At 34.8% G+C, this 19,659-nt stretch overlaps 1 long non-coding RNA gene across 1 annotated transcript in view; it reads left to right on the top strand.

Moving 5' to 3' along the window:
- Nucleotides 1–663: 663 nt before the first annotated feature.
- The window catches only part of LOC149787010 (uncharacterized), a 42,111-nt gene continuing 23,115 nt past the window's right edge, over nucleotides 664–19,659 (top strand). Inside the window, exon 1 of the long non-coding RNA XR_016425068.1 lies at nucleotides 664–774. This is a non-coding gene — a long non-coding RNA (uncharacterized LOC149787010). The remainder of the gene's footprint in view (nucleotides 775–19,659) is intronic.

The raw sequence follows: 19,659 nt of genomic DNA, 5'->3' as shown, positions 1-19,659 counted from the left end.
GTTTCCCCCCAAAATCTTTATACTTCCTCTGCCACTAATATTATACACATAGACCCACAGAGAAAATATATGCCTGCTAAACGTCTGCATACACCATGTATGTGATTAAGTTTTCTTGTTAATAATATTCTTCAATTGTATATTTGTGGAGGATAAAAAAAATATCACACCCAAAGTACATGCTGAATATGCGTGACATGATTTAAAAGAACAAACTCGAGTCATAAAGTTACTAAAGTATGTATTTCTACACCTCTCACAGTCTGCGTCTTAAGCGCTTAAATTTCATTTTTTTTCCAGCATTGTGGTACTGACATATCGTTTCAGACAATACATCGAATCTCTTTAGCGCTAAAGTGACACGGTACTGAAGGATATCTCTTTGTATACAAATTGGGTTTCTATATCGGGTAAGAGCTCAATATCATGTTACACATGTTGTGGGCATTTCCCGTCTTGTTAGATGGTGACATACGTCGGGATAGAGTGCCGCAAGCACCCAATACAAATTTTCTTCTAAAACAGACTATATCACGTTACCTATAATACTAATATGACAACAACAAGATCGACAATGGTAAAACGATCGCGTTGACTACGTCATTACACACGTTAGGCTAACATGATATAAATACCTTGATGGATTTGCATAGCGATCCATTATGAAACAAGTTGTAAATTTAAGAAGACGGATAATTACACCTGAGATAAAGTTTTAAGTTATCAAACACGGGTACAAATACAACTCAAGCAGAATCGATTGTGAAGGAGAAGGTATGTTCTTTTTTATATTGAATTTTTCAGGTTAATATTGTTGGCGTTTTGTGGTACTTACAGTAGTAATAGTTACAACATCGTTAGGTACTGTAGCAGTAAAAAAAATCACAATGGTATTAAATATTCAATTAGTATTGGTGGCAATATTATAAGGTTTTATAGTAAAAATAACATCAATATTATAATGTCAGATCACGATCTATTTTATTATATCTTTACTGAATGTCCAGGAACACATTTAACCCGTATCTATTTTACGTTCATAAAACTGCATCTATATATCCTGCTCAAGATTAGATATCTTGCTTTAAAACTAATTAAATCTTCGCATCAACACTGTTCATCATCAACGACAACAACTTTGCTTTCGCCACCAGCGACCAGGCCAACATCGCTGTTGCTGTTATCATTATGAGCCTTTAAAGTGTTCCTATTGCAGTTATCAAAATAATAAAAAGAAGTCATTCCTCTAACGACATAATGAGTCTCAATATTGTGCATTGCCTGATAGAATCCTGCAAAAAATCAAAATGATTTACTCTTTCAACCTCCCTAATCTCATCTCGCTATCTCCCCCCTCTCTCTCAATCTCTATCTCATCCATATTACCGAAAGAATATCCGTCATACAAATTAGTACTTATCACATCTATGGGCATATCAAAACCACGACGACGAAGCTGATCACAGCATAATAGCAAAGAAAACAAAATGATCATTCCAACTTTATTGAAAAGAAGAAAATATTTTTATCCGTTTGGCTTTGTCAAGAAATGATGCCAATCGCCTGCTATTCACGTATTTCAAATTCCTATGGCTTATTCACCTCTAGATCACACACGGGCTTTCTAAGATATATTTTGCTTTTGTTGGATCACAAAGCTGCATTAATAAAAATGGTTTTGCCTGTACAATCTTCATTAGTGTTTGATAATGACGTTAATTTGTCTTTTAAAAGATTTAAGGAAATTGCACTACATTATATAATCAAATGCATTTGTTTGCTCTTGTCGTCTGCACCCTTTCTACTTTTTATGTGTGTGTTTTGTGAAACAACATAGTCTGAATCTAGGTAAATAAAGGGACCATAATATGCGTACATATTTACAACTGATGAATAATCCCAATTAAATGAGTCTGATTGCGAATGCATATACTTTAGTCATGGAAAAACGTGATAATTACGGATTGATATAATGATCACGTATAACACTTAAATGCAAATGACTTCTTAAAAGTATTAAAATGTAATGCAGCATATGCGAACAGCACAATTCTGGATATATTCAACAGTAGGTAGATGAAAAGAAACAGTAATATTACAGAGAACAAATGTCGGCAATGGGTATTAAACAGGAGCAAGTGCACAATTTAATTTAACATAAAGACACTATTTTGAAAATATATCTCTGTGATTACAATGCATCCTTGTATCAATTATAACTGTCATAGCAAATTGTATTCAAATCAAAAAGTTTATTTTTCGACTAGATCCATTATTCGGAATTTCAAACTCATGCTAAATTAATCTCGCATTGTAAACAAAAACCCTACCTACGTTTCCATTTTAGGCAAAAGGAGAAGCGATAAAGAATAAAGAACATTCCGTTAAATATGGAAACAACGCAAGCTAAAAAATATTTTAATTAATGAATAGAAGTTTAGTTAATGAAAACCAACCAATTGTGCAATGGGTGACATGGAAAGTTTATGATAATCTAATGTTTAGATGGACGTCAATCGCCAGCTATGTGTTGAACACTTCTAATTCCAATGGATTGTTCACCTCTAGTACAATGTTTAAATGACGTGAACACACAAAAGGAGCTAGAGAGAACTCTCTTCAATATTTTTCTTGCTTTTGTTATATCAGGAAGCTATAATAATCAAAGGGAGTTCTCTGTATAAAGATATTGTATAGTTTAAAGTACCTTAATTACAAAATGTTATGAAAAATCCAATACCTGTATGACCAGTGCATGTGTTTGCTTTTGTAATATTTGCTCTTCCTTCTTTATATTTATATGTTTTCTGAAACAGCTTTGATTAAAACTATACAAATATGGGGACCACATAATGTATACATGCTTCGAACTGATGTAACATCCTATTGCAATCAGCCTGATTGCGCAATGCATATAATTTCGTCATAGCCAAACGTGGTAATTATGGATTTAAATATTGATCAGGTATAACAGTTAAAGAAAAATGACTTCGTAAATATTTTAAAATAGAAATGCAATCAAAATGAGAACAGCAAACTCCTGGATACATTCAGCACTAAATGAAAATATATATTAATTTACAGACAACAAACGCGTATTAAGTTGGCATTGTGTAGCAAATAACAGTAACCGCATAGTTCAATTTAAGATTATTCCACCAGTTTGAAAATATGTCTTTGTGCGCAAAAAGGAAAGTGTTTGTTATAAGATAATATTTGGTGGACAATATGTGGATAATCAGAATTGAAATCTGTGGGATATTCAAAATTCTAATATTTGCATCTGCTATTTCAGTGCATAGCAATGATTTAATTATGACAAAATTCGACAAATCGACAGTTTCATTTTCTTGACTATTATTTAGACGAGGCATTGAGTCCATATAAACATGAAATCAAATACACTTTAGTCACTGAGTCTGCGATTGTTACGTTCTTAATAAATCCATTGAACACTTTTCAGAATTTTGTTTTTCATCTGATGCATTGTAGTTTGTATCACAATTTAAGCTGTGAACAAATTTAAATCTAATGTTGTATTACGATTTCGTGCAGTCCGTAACTTTCCAATGTCAATACACTGGCAAAGTACACATTTGTGCGATAGTAAATATTTGTTTTGGAGGGATTGAATACTCAATGATGAGTTGGTTTTATTAGATGTTTCGAAGGTCAACTTAATTATGGTTGTTTGGGTGTTATGGGTAGTACTGAATGGATTACATAATCGTAGTTGTGTTGGTGAGATTGATAGTGTTGGACGGATTACATGATTATGGGTACAAGAAAAAACCTTTATTTAGAATATCTGAAAAGTTTTGTGACACGTTTATTTTCGGCGTGTACATAATAGTAAATTAGGATTACACCACTGATGTCACTAATACTACTTATCCTGTTGTGTCATCCTGCATCTTCTTAAATGCTATGCAATGTAAGGTAATACAACTGATTGAGGTCGTGTTGTGTGGCATTGTATAGTGATGTGTACCACCGGGGCATCATGCCGCAGACATATATCATTTGGTCCCACCCATTCTCATTATCTTGATATTAGGCCAAACAGCCTTAACACTATCCTCTTATTTCTCAGCGCCAAACCAGGCACAGACAGCTGCTTGTCTTATTATATATGATTTTGGTATGATTCGTCAGATTTTTGAACCCAAGACATTCAGCATTCGCCGAAAACGCCCTAACCACTTAGCTCACTGAAGCGGTCTATTGAAATGGTAAAAATGCATAATTATATCAATGATATCTTTGGGAGGAAACCTTTTTCAAAGGAAGTGTTGGCATCTTTCAATACATCAATTACTCAGAGTTTCAAAGTCGTGTTTACTCTGTGTTTCCTTTTGAATAAAACCTTATCCAGCCTTTAATTTTTAAGCAAACATAGAACAGATACAGAATACAAAAAATTCGGTTAAATATGGAATCAAAGGAAACAAAAATATATTTAAATAATGTAGAAAAGCCTTGTCAGTAAAATCAAATCTTGTTTACAGGTCTCTTTTCACTTGGTGTATATTTCAAGAAACAAGAGGCCCCTGAGGCATACATTTATATCCGATAAAAATAAAGCTCAGATGACTCTAACTTACTACCCTGTTTAATTAATAATAATAATACTAATAATAATAATAATGATAATAATAATAATAATAATAACAATATAATACTATGAATATAAATAATAGTAATAATATTAATTATAATAGTGGTAATGATAATAATGCTTATCACAGCAATACAACGTACACTCAGACAAGGCGACGACGAAAGTGTTTATAATATGTAGGTGATATTTAAGCAAAGATCTGACATTATATTCATGACTGTCATTTTTCTAATTTAGAAAACATAGACTTCGAAGCTCATCAAGCTAATTTCACTAATTCATCTGCAGAGAAGCTATGCTTACATCGATCTTAGTCGCATTCGATCACTAGTCCGCAGGTGCATTCATTGCAAACTAATGTTAGTTCTTTCCACTATACCACATGTGTACACTGCAAACAATACGGCTTAATTGGTGATGTCATAGCTACATTGACTTCGACTGCAGATAGGCATCTAATCATACTCAGCCAGTTTTTATAATTTGTATGATATGTTCATGCGTAGAATGCCTGGCTAGAGTGAAACAGCATTTAACTATATTGTTTTAACATATAAGAGTCAGCTACTTAGGAATCATCATTCATCTTTTGTACTGTATATTATTTGTTGACGTAACATCCTATGATCAACCTATATAAGAATTCTATTCAATATAATACGTGACTGTTTTAGGGAAATTAAATCTCATTTACCAAAATTGCAATCCGATATTATTCTAAATATTAACATAGACACTGATATGCGGTGCTCTGTTAAAGGTGGATCTGTATCCATTCCTATGCAATAACGTAAGCCTCATACACTTATAAAGTGATTAGTTGGTATATTCTGAAAACTTGCCATTGTTATTTTCTTTATTTGTTTCTGTCGTTTAGGTAAATCAGAAATGATGCTTGTGCAACAGAAATCACAAGTCCTCTTTCTGTTAGCGGTTTTACAGAAAATTATCTGTATAATAAGTTAAAATTAAATTGTAAATTGAATGGAATCGCTGAAAACGTTTGCTATCATAAGACTCAGGTTGTATAAATCGTTAACAATTAATTATTCCCTTATTTCTGTTATGTGTCTCGAAGTTCCTGCTGCAGAAATTACTCACCGATGTGTTAAAGGAACGGAAGTCACATCACCAGAGCTACAGGGATTGCAAGATACAAAAACTTATTCAAAATGATTATAAATCTCAATAAATCCAGTGAATCAAGATAATGAATGATCAGAAACATACACTTATAATAAATAATGTATCACTCTGTGGAAGTATCAAAGGAATGATAAGGCCTCAGTAAGCACTTTGCTAAGTCCAACCACCAGACTCTCAACCAACACAAGCATTATCATGTTTAGAGATTGGTAATCCTGTAAACGACGGCAAAGTTTCGCTATAATGTGCGGAAATGTAACACCTGTATAGGCCGTAATAGGTATACGTAACGATATAAATCATATTAAAATTAAATACCTATAAGAAGTTTCATTTTCTGACTTTAATTGCCGCATTACTGGAGGTTATTGTATTGCTGAGTCAAGTAACCATGCTTCTAATATGCATCTCCTAAATCCAAAGAAAGCGAATCAGCGAAATTTATGAAAGTAATGTACATGAAGTATATATATATATATATATATATATATATATATATATATATATATATATATATATATATATATATATATATATATATATATACGTGTGACTTTTCACAACATCCAGCTACGGATATAGTACAATGCAATTAAGCTGACACCGTCAGGACATTATTATTTAAATATTCAAAAATATCTCATCAAATTCTTATTTTTTTATATAAGGATTATATTTTTACCTCAACATACTTGAATATATAATTTTAATTTATCTCTTGAAATGTTGTAACCTGTTGGAAATGATAACGAGAACCGTGTTCTAATCACTTCAAACTCGTCTTGTTTCAGAAGTACTGACCAATTTGGAAGGCAACTAGGATATTTATACGTTTCCTGGAGATCACAATGGACTTTAGTTTATTAAAAATCCCGTGAGTGCAGTCGTATCGATCAAAGATCATGGACCCTAACTATTAGAAGACTTTACGCATTTCATCCATAGTATTAGGAAATAAGATTTCAATTCCGTTATGTCGCACGAAAATATTTTATATTCAATTGGTCTTCTAATTGTTCTTATAACTGGAATGAGTGAATCAAGTTCGTGTTACTTAGAGGGCACGTCTTATATATGTGCAAATATATCACATATAGAAGATTTTCAACCTTACTTGCCAATCGTTGTACAGAAAGTAAAGCTTATCGGAACGAGGAATATCCAATATTCGTTTCCTAATGGCCTTTTCCAAGATATTAGTTGGACGAATGTATCGGAACTTTCCATCCATATGTTCACACGCATACGCTCAATTGATAAATCCTTTTTGAATGGACTGAACAATTTGAGATTTGTTTCGATATCAGAATGCAACTCTCTTGAGTTCATTGATCCTGCATTATTTGATTCTACCCCTGAACTTGAAGCATTACATCTCGATGGAGACAACAAATTGAGATTATCTGTTGTCGAAAATGCTGTGAAAGGAAAAGTCAATAAATTGAAGATTCTGTCATTACAGCAACTACAAACAAAAGTTAATGAAGCTAGTTTCATTGGCAAGAACTTTATCAATGCTCTTGAAGGAAAAAAGCTTCTATACCTCGATGTCAGTTACGCCAATATAGCGGGAATTTCTTTAAATAGCAACGTACAAGATTCTTTATACAATTTAAGATACTTCAATATATCACATTCAAAACTTCCTTGTTATAGTATAATGCGGTCTTATACCGCTGATTCCTTTCCAATACTTGAGGTGGCAGATTTTAGTGGGTGTCAGATGTACGCTTCGAATCCAAGAGCACACACTGTCAACATTGACAAATGCAGCCTACCTCCAGAACTGAAATACTTCTTTCTTGAAAATCTTTTCGTATCTGGAGGAGGATTACGTGTACAATATGAACAACAATACACTGATTGCAGCTATTGTAATCGCTTGGAAGTCGTTGATATGAGCAATAACAGACTTGCTTATTTCAACTTGACATTGACAGGAGTAGAGTGTTTCCTTGGACTGGTAAAGCTGAATCTTTCTAGAAACGGCATGGAGTATATATCTCCATCAGTGGTAAGCAGCCTCTCAGCGCTGAAGGTCTTGGACATTTCGGAAAACAAGCTGTATAAAATGCAACATACGGGTGATTTCAATAATTTACTGTGGAAGAATTGGATGCTAGAAGTAGTATACCTTCGAAAAAACCAACTTAGTTTTATTCCAAACAATTTCCTTATTTCCAATACCAGATTGCTGCTTCTTGATTTAAGAGACAATGACATTAACGAATTTAGTATCGACTTTAGCCATATCTTGAATTTGAAAATCATATATATAGGTAAAAATAGGCTATGGGGTCTGACTTCTGGTACGTTTGAAGCATTGGAAACACTGTATACATACCAAACAAACCAAAACGAAAGTAATCGGAGCCTCTTGAATAACAATCAGCTTTTGTTGTCGCTACAGAGAAAAAGTATAGCGGAAAGATACAAATATGGTTACAATCAGTCTATGAGTTTGAGTATTGAAGTTGATTGTAACACCATTCCACAGAAACTATCGATTGATTTATCTGAAAACCCAATCGAATGCAGGTGTGAAAATGAAGGCTTTTTAAAATGGGCTGTCAATACAAAAATACGACTCATCAGTGGGGAACGTTTGGTTTGTAATTATGGAAATAGGAACTCTCTCCTTGACAGTAAGTTACACGAAAATGTTGTATTTGATTGTTTACTTGCTATCCTAGTCATCAAAGGTATTTCAGCAACTCTTTCCGTCATTATAATTTTCATCATTGCAATTCTTGTGGTTCGTAAGATTCGCTTAAATCGTCGCAAGGCTCAAAATATTGAAATTCTAAAAAGAGAGATTCGAACCCGTCGTCGCAATTTCAGTTACGTAGCATTTATTCCCTACTGCAGTCATGATTACGATGTTGTTGAAAATAATATATTACCAGCTCTTAGGACCTCCTTAAAGAAAACACTGAATACAGACAAGGAAGTTCTTTGTACTGGAATGGAAAATTTCATACCTGGTATGCTCATCATAAATGAAATACACAGATGCATCGATGAATGTTTAGTGGTAGTTCCCATTATAACATCAGCTTTCATTCAATCGTCATGGAGCCAGAACGAATGTACAGTTGCAATTGAAAAACATCGAACAATATTGATTTTGATGGAGAAACAGACAGATATATCACAGGCCGGAACAACAGTTACAAATCTGATTGAGAATTACACTAGAGGTACATGGTCAAAAAATGAGGGGCAATTTATGATTCATCCGCCGTTTGATCTTTTTTGTGATAGAATAATTGCTGTAGCTGCTGAAACCCTGAATAAACAAAAACATTATCAACGTAAAAGGCCAGGTAATTTAATTCCATTACTTGAGGAGAATCTACCATAATACCCCTGACATATCTGCACAGTAAAATGTATCTGAATGTTGGGGAAGTAGAACATTTTCTTCGGGTGTTTTATTCGATATATTACAGAGAATCTTATCTAAATTTCATATATGGATGGAGAAGACCGTCTCTTTTGTCTTCTTTCTATATTTGCTATCTTCGTCTAGATAATAAACAATGTCTTCGACAAGTTTGTCATAAATTTGCTATCAGTTTAGACAGAAGTAGTACCATGAAGTTTGTATCTGATTCGACAAGCTTAGAGAGCACGGAATTGAGACCATTTAGTTTGAAAATTTGTCTCCTCATTGTATCATGCCCTTTTCTTATTAATTAAATATAAAATAACTTCACGTCAATGTTGTTCCATCAGAGTGAAATAATTTTTCCAAGGTTGTTTTATGTGTGAACAAACATTTTATTGCAGTGAAAATCGTTGTTTTATTTGAACAAAGATTTCACAAGTAAACTAAATTTCCTGACCTGATGTGACTGTTTCATATCATACAATTATTTTCCCGTAGATTAGGCAGCATATAAATTGTATGATTTTACTTGCATGCAAGAAATAATGATTGTATTTACGCATATTTTTTCGTTTCCCCAAACCTAAAGCCATATGCATAAAAATTGTGTCTTTCAAAATCCACATGTATCATTGCAATCCGTGTAAAATTAATTAAGTTTTATTGATGTTGAGTTTTGTTTCAAGACATAATGTGTTTGTGGTGTACATGTACCCAGGAATTCAGCGTGATGGTGAAATAGCATAAGTGAGTTTAGTTCATTGCGAAGAGTCTTCAACACCAGCTCCATATTTAGCATTTAAGAACTAATACTGTTTGGGCAAAAAAGCATACAAAAATGATAGCAAGGAAACAATGATAAAAGATTCACAATACACAGATTGACAACTGTAATATCAAACATTTATAAGTCAAACATTGTCAGTTGCGCGTTCAATAAATTTAAGTCACAAATCACACTGCAAATATCACTATTTCCATAGAAATTGGATCAAAAAGAATGTGATGGTTTGGAACATATTTGATAGTACAAAACAAATTTATAAGATTCGTCTTTCTTACTTTGTTACATTCACATGTTTGCAGCCACGTTTTATCAGTTACACATACTTAGAGCCATGAAGTTAATATCGCAGTCGACAAGAACAGAAACTGTGGGGTTAAAACCATTTATTGACAAAACGTTTCCTCCTTGTATCAGACACCTATCTTATTAATTAAAAATGAATTAATTTCCCTTGAGTGGAATGTTATTACTTCAAAGTGAAATAATTATTCCAAACGTATCTCACATATGTGGAAACATTTCGCTGACGTGAAAAGCCTTTGTTTCATTTTAGCAATTATTTCACAACTTAAATAAAGTTCCTGGCCTGTTAACATTGTTTTAATGTAAATTATTTTCAATTTTCCCTTACATTTAGCAAAATAAACATTTTATACTTTCAGTTGCATTCAAAAGTATTACAATTGTATCACTTTTTTAAATAGTTTTCTGGGTTTTGTTGCCAACATGTTACCAGGCTCGACTTTTTTTAAAAAAAAACATTTGTATTATTATGTAATCCAACTTTTTATAAATTGAACTCGTCTTCTACGTTTTGATTGAATGTAAACGGTCATGTGATGCTGATCTGGAATTTTGCACACATCGACAAGTTATGCTCACTACTTTTGCTTCCCTTTCTCCAGGTCATTTGATGTGATTTATTTTTATTTATCAACGCCATACAACCTTTTAATAGAAAATACACGGCTCTACTTACCCACTCCCGTGATTTCCGTGATCGACAATTATAAGTTAAAACAATGTAACTGCCATTATAAGTTAAAACAATGTAACTGCCGTTATAAGTTAAAGCAATATAACTGCACAGACCGTCCTGCACATCAAAATTCATTCCTTTAGCCGTAGAAGACATAAGGCAGGTTTCAGAAGCCCATCTTCTGAAATTATTGGTTTTCGCCTGGACAGCTTGTTCCATCAGCTGTCATTCAAGGTCAGTTACACATGCCAAGCAAGGGATCTCCACAATGGACACGATTGTGCTCTGTAAGATCGAAATGCCTAGTAAAGATTAACAAAGAATGCTGTAACAACAAATCCCATACGCAAGAGTAATTCCATAAAAAATAACCTTTCTAAACAGCATGAACCATGTTATATATATATATATATATATATATATATATATATATATATATATATATATATATACCACTGGCATGACTAACAATAACACTCTACCTCTACCCCATATTACTATACAGAGAATCGAATGCTCTTGGCTGGCAAAGATCGGTCGATGTAATCCTTTGCAGGGAAGAGGCTAATGATAGAAAACTTCGATCTACATTACTGTTAGTGCTTTGTTGAAGAAATCTGCTGTTCTAACGACAGCAGGGAAATAATTTGGTATTGTATGGATGAAACGATAATGGTTGGGTATTTACTGATGTGTACGTTTACTAGTACCACATTTTGCTAGGTTTTTATTATTCAGCTTGTTAGTACATTCTTTCGTGTCCAACAACTTGCCACTGTATATCACGAGCATTTGTGTCATTCTGTATATGTCTTAATTTATAAAATACTATTTGTCATGAATATTTTGGTGTTTCAACAAGTATACTTATATAGACATATTTAGCTCTCAACGATTGTATAAGATATGCAACGATAATGATAGCGGAGGGATTCCAAACGGCTACTTCTTGCTCAATATTTGTGAGTTCGTTATTGTCGGGTTATGAATAAATTAGTTCATAATGATCCGCGTTTGGGTATATCAGTTCATCGTTGACCACTTACGGATATCTGATTCAACTATTTGTACGTATTATATGTCGTTTCTATTTACACATTTTCGTATCATTCGAATGACACAAAACGTTTGCTATAAGATATATGTGAATCTTTCTTGTTAAAATAACGAGGATATAGACAAGACTGAGTAGTAATAACGGTAGCGGCTTAATGCTGTCTTGACACTATAGTTCCACTTTTTTGTAAGACCAATAATAAAGAGGAGTGTGGAAGACAAAAATGAGAGTATATTAGTACCACAAACATGCTGGCATATGGAATGAATGTAACCTTAATACTGAAGTCCTCACACATGCATCATCTACCTGTTGTTAGAACTGTAAATGATACCTTGCCTTGGTCTCTATGCATTAAAAAAAAATTCTCAATTCTGGGGTCGGTGAATAGACGATTTAGATAGCTTTGATATCCTTAAATTTCACTTTGCACTTCTTAGGTTGGTAATAAGATTTAAGCAGTTATTTATATTTCTCGGTGTTCAACATAGTGGCAATTTCTGACTGTGTAAATATTGTCCTCTCAAATACGTTCTAATATTAATCAGCAGTTTGATAAGTATTTTGACTGACATTATGTACCTCTCTGTAATTTTAATTGTGGGTACTTTAGCTCCTGAGCTTTCAGATTAAAGTATATTTTTGTTGCATTTCATTAGGTTAGTTGCAATTTTTTGTCAAACCTGACTCTTTGTATGATGCAAAGACATCGTATAAGCCTTCTGGTCAGTCCTTCTCAGTGTCTGCATGTGTGTCAAGTTCTTTTGTTAACCTTGTGTGCCATGGATAATGTGTAGGGTAATTGTCCAAAAGATAAGGACATTACAGTATGTGCTAACTGTATTGGGTCTGTTCCAGCTGTTGTCAGAAAGCTAAAATCACAGTTCAAAGCTTAAGCTGAATTTCGTTTTCATTGGATTGTAAAGTAACATTAAAACATTGTATCGATATATTTGAGACTCCAAACATGTTTCGATTATATGTAGAGTTTGGTATAGACGAACGTGAAAACGTGATTTACCTGCCCTTAGGACATAACTCCTTGACGTCGGAGGAGCCAGCAAAACTAACTTTCGACAAGTATTGATTTCATGACAGCCATCTTCAATTATGACTTTGTAGATGAATTATAAACATCTCAACGGTTGTCCAGTTTCGAGCAAAATAAAAGTTCCATCTAAATTGAGGACGACCTTTCTATCAGCACCCCAGTCAGTGTGCGCTACTACTTTAAGTAAATCTAGAGATTTCAAGCATTTAGCTTTGAAGTTCATTAGGTGTGAAATGAAAGTTTTCTGTCGAAGATAAAACTATGACTTTGTTTCCTCAACAACTGGAATAGGTTTTCCGTCCAGAGTGTGTTTAGGTTCATCCTCATATCATCGTATCTGAGAGAAATGCATACATAACATTTTTGATTTTGAGAATTTGAAGCCATTAGTATTGAGCTAACCTTGAATATTGTTTATACCTTGGTGCTGTTGTCTTTCAAATGTATGCATGCATTTTGATCAATAACATATTAGAAAATCATCAACGTATCACAAGCAATCCACACCATAAACCAAACACTTGTTGATGCTATTGATTTTGATGTTGAAAAAGTCACATATATAATACTGCCTTGGGGTACACCAATCTCTTGCTCGTGCATATCATAGATGGTGGAGCCTATTCGTATCTTGAATTCTCTGTTTGCGAGACAGTTCGATATTTTTGATCCAGATCGTGCATGTCATTCAGATTCCCGTACTGTCAAGACGTGTCATAAGCCTTTACTAAATTAAAACAAACTGCTGCTAAATGTTCATTCTTGATAAATGCGTCGCGAATAAATGTTTTCAGTCTAACCAGAAGATTTTTCGTGCTTCGGCCACATCGGAATATTTTCAAAGAAGATATTAATGATGATTCCGAAGGATGTTTCAGAAAGTGGTCATGTATTTTGTCAGGTCCATTGGACGTGACATCGGCATTGTTTAAAACCTCCATAAGCTCCAATAGTGAGAACAGTTGGGTATACTTTTCCGAGTTCACGATTTTAAACGTGACTTTAGTTTTGAGATTTGAATCTTCGGAGGGTTTCTGAATAATTAGATGATGAGCCATTCTTGAGAAATTCTGAAATAATATTTGCAATGTCACGTTTTGAAATTAAATTTGTTATTGTTCAATTTCATTAGTCGGAAATAATAGTGTTTTCTCTTTCCATTTATTTTTGCGGATCATCTCTCAAGCTTTCTCAATAGAGGAAAGAGATTTTAAAAAAGGAACATATATCTTCCATGATGCTTGCTTGCTTTCTTTAGTCGTGCGGCGAGCTTTGTCTAATGCGTTTGATACTAGGATGGTCTTTGGTGGTATGTAAATATAATAAAAGGTAGATCACTCCATGTAGAGTAACGCTTTCAGCAGTCGCTTGCAAATTTGTGCATATAAGAATGAGAATGTGAGGGACCCTAATCCTCACAATAATATAAACCCCTCCTGAGGTCTGTCATCAATTGCAAAGTAGGTGTTAAAAAGGGAGTAGTTTGTAAGTGTGATGTTATCCGTATCTTTCAAGCATGTTTCTTAAAGACATATTACTGCAGGATCATGCTCATTCAGAAGCAGATGCATATAAATATCATTGTATTTGGTTTTAAGTCCTCGACAGTTCTATTGTATGACCTTTTTCTTCATTATAAATCTAAAGTGGCTATTATGGAGCTAGGTTAGATCTTTCGCGGAGGCAATCTATGTGGTTATTTTTCCTGAGGAATTATGAGGTTCAATATCTTTTGCTGTTGTAGGTTTGGAGCGACCCTGAGAACGTGAAGCAGTTTCTTCTGCATTAGTATCCTCAAAGTAGCTAAATATATTGTACAGCTTAATGAGGTAATCAGACCCCTTATGCTGCATGTGTGTTTGTTGTCTGTTTTTATTGTTTGGAGATTTAGGTACGGGGGATGTCTTGTTCAATGTTTCCTTCTTAGAGATTTTGTTTGTTCGTGCCTTGTAGTGTGGAATATTAGTAGTTGCTATTGGATCAGGTAGACTGGTTTGAATTTGTCCATCCTTGGTCGAATTTGGACTGGATTTTACAACCTTGGAGAAGGTATGATGATGAAGATGGGTTTGAGATTGGACAATTATTCTGGCTACAATTTTGCACAATGTAGGTAAGCTTTGCAGACTGTTTCTCGATGGCAGATTTGAAAGCATATGCCACATACATGGATTATGCCGTATCTGTCGTCGTGGTGACCGTACTTCTGAAACATGAAGCCACGAAGACGGTTAGGAATACACACTTCGACTTCATCAAGCAAAACACCAACTTTTACTACCTTCTGTAGTCTTGGTGTGCTAAATGTATGAATGATGGTGTTGTTGTACTGCAATTGTCCACCGCGTTTGATACGAACTCGATGAATTTCACTAATGCCTTGATTCTTCATTCCCTTGATGATTTCGTTCTCGCTTATCCTCGCGAGGTTACGGCAGCGAAAGATACTTTTGGATGAGATTAGTGTTATATGAGAGAAATTAGTAACTGGAGTATCATAGGAAGTCTCAATTTTCTTGATGTTTTCTGTTTGTACTTTAAATTCACCTTCAGCGAGCATGCTACCTGATTTAAGTTATCCCACGCTTTTGTGTATACTGACCAGGAAAAGTACAGACTTCTCGACTCGAAATGGTGATAGCACAGCAATCGGTGTTGTCGGATCTGTTGTAGGAATAACTTTGAAGTGTTGGAATAATTCCACTCCACATGGTTCGACATTATAGTCAGTTAAATGTTTGGTTCGTTTCAATTGGTTTTGGTTTTGTTTTATTATATTGTCACCACCCATGTTCACCCAACTGTCGCGAAGTCCAAGAAAGGGACGCTTTTCAAGTACCAGGTATGCATAAGTGGTATAATCAGCAAATAACGATACCTCTCGATTTAACCGTTAAGTCTTGAGAGAGTAGAATGAAGGAGAAATAAAGGGTAGAGAGTAGGGGCAATATTAGTATCATGAGAGATACATGGATAATGATAGAAAAGGTGAGCAAGTAAATTAAGACCTCTTTGGGCTTGTCCAGAGCAGCAGATTTGTCGAGAGCTTGCCGTCCCGACCACCCGTCCAGAAGAAGTAGAGGCAAAAGTGGTGTAACACTTTGGAAAGCTTCTGCTCAACAACCAGGATCCGTTCCTCCCCCGACACGTGATGCAGCCCACAACAAAATGGTTGCTTCTACTTAATCGCTTCATGGCTAATACACTTCATTATTCATTATTGTGTTAGATATCAAACTTGTGGGTAAAATGTACGGTAAAGTCTTGCATGTGAAAGTTTAAAATATATGTATATGATATGTATGGTTAGACTTTTGTTTTACCCTTTGTAGAACAACGATGAACATTTCATCAGCAATGTATTATTCTCAAGATGTGTTTCCCTGATAAATTTGTATACTTCCTGTGCCACTAGTATTATACACATTAACCTACAGAGACAATATATGCCTAATAAACATCTGTATACACCATGGCTGTGACTACTTTTTCTTTTTAATAACATTGTTCAATTTTACTATTTGTGGAGGGAAGTAAAAATTCACACCTAAAGAAAATTCTCAACAAGAATGAAAAGAACAAACTTGTCATAAAATTAATAAAGTATGTATTTCTACACATCTCATAGTTTGCGTTGTACGAGCTTAACTTTTAACACCATTAGTTAGTGATGAAACAAGCCCATATCTGCAGATATGCATGTTTTGCCCAAATTCCTGCCCTTCTCTTTTCAATATGAAATTGATATAACAATATAGAAAGAATGAGAATAATAATGATTACCATAATGATAATAGCAATTACCAGAAGGGATAGTCCAAACGCTGATTATCCTGATTATGTCCTATGTTTTCTTTAGGGTCATCGTTCTCGTCTCATTCGGGCTCAAATTTGTACGGCCTAACCTCAACGATCAATCTCTTTATATGTAAGTTTGCCATTTTCTAGGAATTCACCTTCCTCACACGACGAAAACGAGATTAACGACTTTGCAATAAAGTCATAGAATCATCACTAGATCCAGGCATCGTCGTCAGATAGGCTAAACATCAGGGACACTATGTCACTTACGTAAATCTTATTTTCCATAAACCATCAATAAATGCACACATTATCTTCATTTTCATCTCTGAGTTAAAATATCCGTTTTAATGAACATGTCTGAGTTATTTGGCGAAACATTCATATATATGATGTTTACTGCACTATACTAGACCTTGAAGAAGCTTATTCTTAGCTGTATATATTTATGCGATCCAGAGGGCAATTTCCTCTTGTTAAATATATGCCATCATAAGCACCATCATCATAGCCAACCTGATTACAGCAGTACACACATCGGAGTGTTTCTGTCTTCTTCATAAAGCAGAATATTCATTCTCGAACATTTCAACTTTCAGGTTTGGTGAATGGGTTATTTTGTCCTTTTGAAAAACTACATTACTTATATAAGATCATTGCACATGTTATCATGAATGTATCATTATCCTTGAAGAATTATTATCTGTAAATATGAAACAGTTCATTTAAGATATGTGATATGGCAAATCTATTTAATTTTTCACATCAAAACTGTTCAGCATCAAGGTCCACAATCTCGACTTCGCCATCAGCGTCATCGCTATCATCGTTGTTGATGTTATCATATCAGCTATCTAAGTGTTCCTATTGCACTTGTCAACATAATAAAACAGCAACAATTCCACCTATAAATATAATGCGAGTCTCAATAATGTGTAATTGCATATTAAATATTACAGAAAGCAAAACGATTTGCTCTTACCGCCTCCCTCATCTCTCTGTCTCTCACTCTCATACAAATTACCGTAAGAAAATTGGCCATACCAAACAGCCCTTGTCACATCCATTGACATAACGATACCACGATGAAAAGGCTTATCCCAACATAAGAACAACGGAAAAGTTATCATACCACCTTTATTTCAAAGCCGAAACTATATTTACCTGTATCACATTGTCACGAAGTCAATCACCCGCTATTCAGGCATCCCATATTTTAAAAATCCACTGATTTATTCACCTCTAGATCACATAAGGACGAGAAAGAAATCTCTTCAAGATGTATCTTAGCAGCAGGGGGGGCGAATCGGACATTTTGTCCAATCGTCATTTGGCTTAATTAATACTTTCTGCACTCAGCGGATCCGGTGTCGTCAGCGCCCGGTAAAAAGAAACGACGTCGTCGTCGGGGGGCCGTCCAATCGTCATTTGGTTTAATTAATACTTTCTGCGCGCCGATCCCAGCGTCGTCAGCGTCCGGTAAAAAAGCGCGACGACCGCGTCGATGTCATTGCCCCCCCCCCCCCGCTGCTAAGAAGTTATTTACAATGATCTTACAAACAGAGTGATCACTAACTCCTCCTCTTGTAGATCAATTAGGTTATTTGACTGATCGGTAAGTCTAAAATTAATTCTCGTTAAAAACCGATTATGGAATCGCATATAGACCGGATTAATTAGGCTCTCAACGATTAAGAATCCGGGAGGGGCTGTTGGTGAAAATGAATAAAGGATATACCCCTGTTGAGCTTGATTTGATTGCTTGGTATCTACCTGGTAACTCCCTTCGATAACATCGCACACTAGATTGATTGCTATCACCGATGCGATATTTACGTTGTATGGGGCAATATGCCTACCACCCTCTCCGTTATCGTGTCTGAGGATAGTTGATGGACCGAAAAAATCATTAAGAGACTTTCTTAGTTCTGGCGCGTTGTATCCTGGAAACTTGAAATCGGGTAAATCGGCTTCTGTGATATTATACTCGGTTAGGAATTTTTGTTTATTATCATCGCTGCTATCGGATATTATTTTAACGATTCGTTCATTGATATATTCCATGTCTGATATAAGTTGATTTAACACCTCAATGTGTTTTTGTGCTTTTGTTTTCCGTAGTTGTTCTAGTTGCAATCGGTAATTACGATTAATCTCGATAAAAAAACTATCGATATCATTTAAATTAACTGTGAACAGGACGAGCGATTCAGGAGTTTTCTTATACATAAAATACCATTCAATGGTATTCCTGTCTTGAAATATAAACCTGCTGGGTAATAACGCGTTTTTTATAATAGACAAACCATCTCGATACCCGGGATTAATCTCATGATACGATTGCGCATTCGTGTGAAATTCCCGCGGACTTTCATGAGGTGGATTCTTGGGCCAACCTAGCATGGTTCTTATTGAACTGTTATAAATATCAACCATATACCCCGGTGTGCTTATTTCAATCGTCGACGATAACGTCGGTTCATGAACCGTAATAGCGATTTTTGATTCTTTTCCTGTGATCGATTTTATCCTGCGTTGAAATTCTTTATTGATTTGGTCTACTTGGTATGACCCAGTTGGTATTGTAACCTCCTTCCAGTCTGGGGTCCCATTGGGTTTATTTGTCCATGCAAAAACCAGCGAGTTATTAGGTTGTTGTCCGTTAAATGCTTCCGCTCGGATATTAGGCCAACTGTGATATACTCGCAATTTTGCCAGCGCTATTTCCTTCACTGTAATCGGAGAAGGGAAGTTTACACTGAATTCTGGCTTCGTTGATGTTATCGATATCATACTTGTTTGTACCGGAGTGGTGTTCTCCGCGAT

Source organism: Sinohyriopsis cumingii, chromosome 12 (genome assembly GCF_028554795.1).
Source record: "Sinohyriopsis cumingii isolate HCF-2022 chromosome 12, ASM2855479v2, whole genome shotgun sequence".
In the NCBI taxonomy this organism is placed as follows: domain Eukaryota; kingdom Metazoa; phylum Mollusca; class Bivalvia; order Unionida; family Unionidae; genus Sinohyriopsis; species Sinohyriopsis cumingii.
The sequence above is the reverse complement of the archived record's forward strand: the minus strand, read 5'-3'. Positions and strand labels throughout refer to the sequence as shown.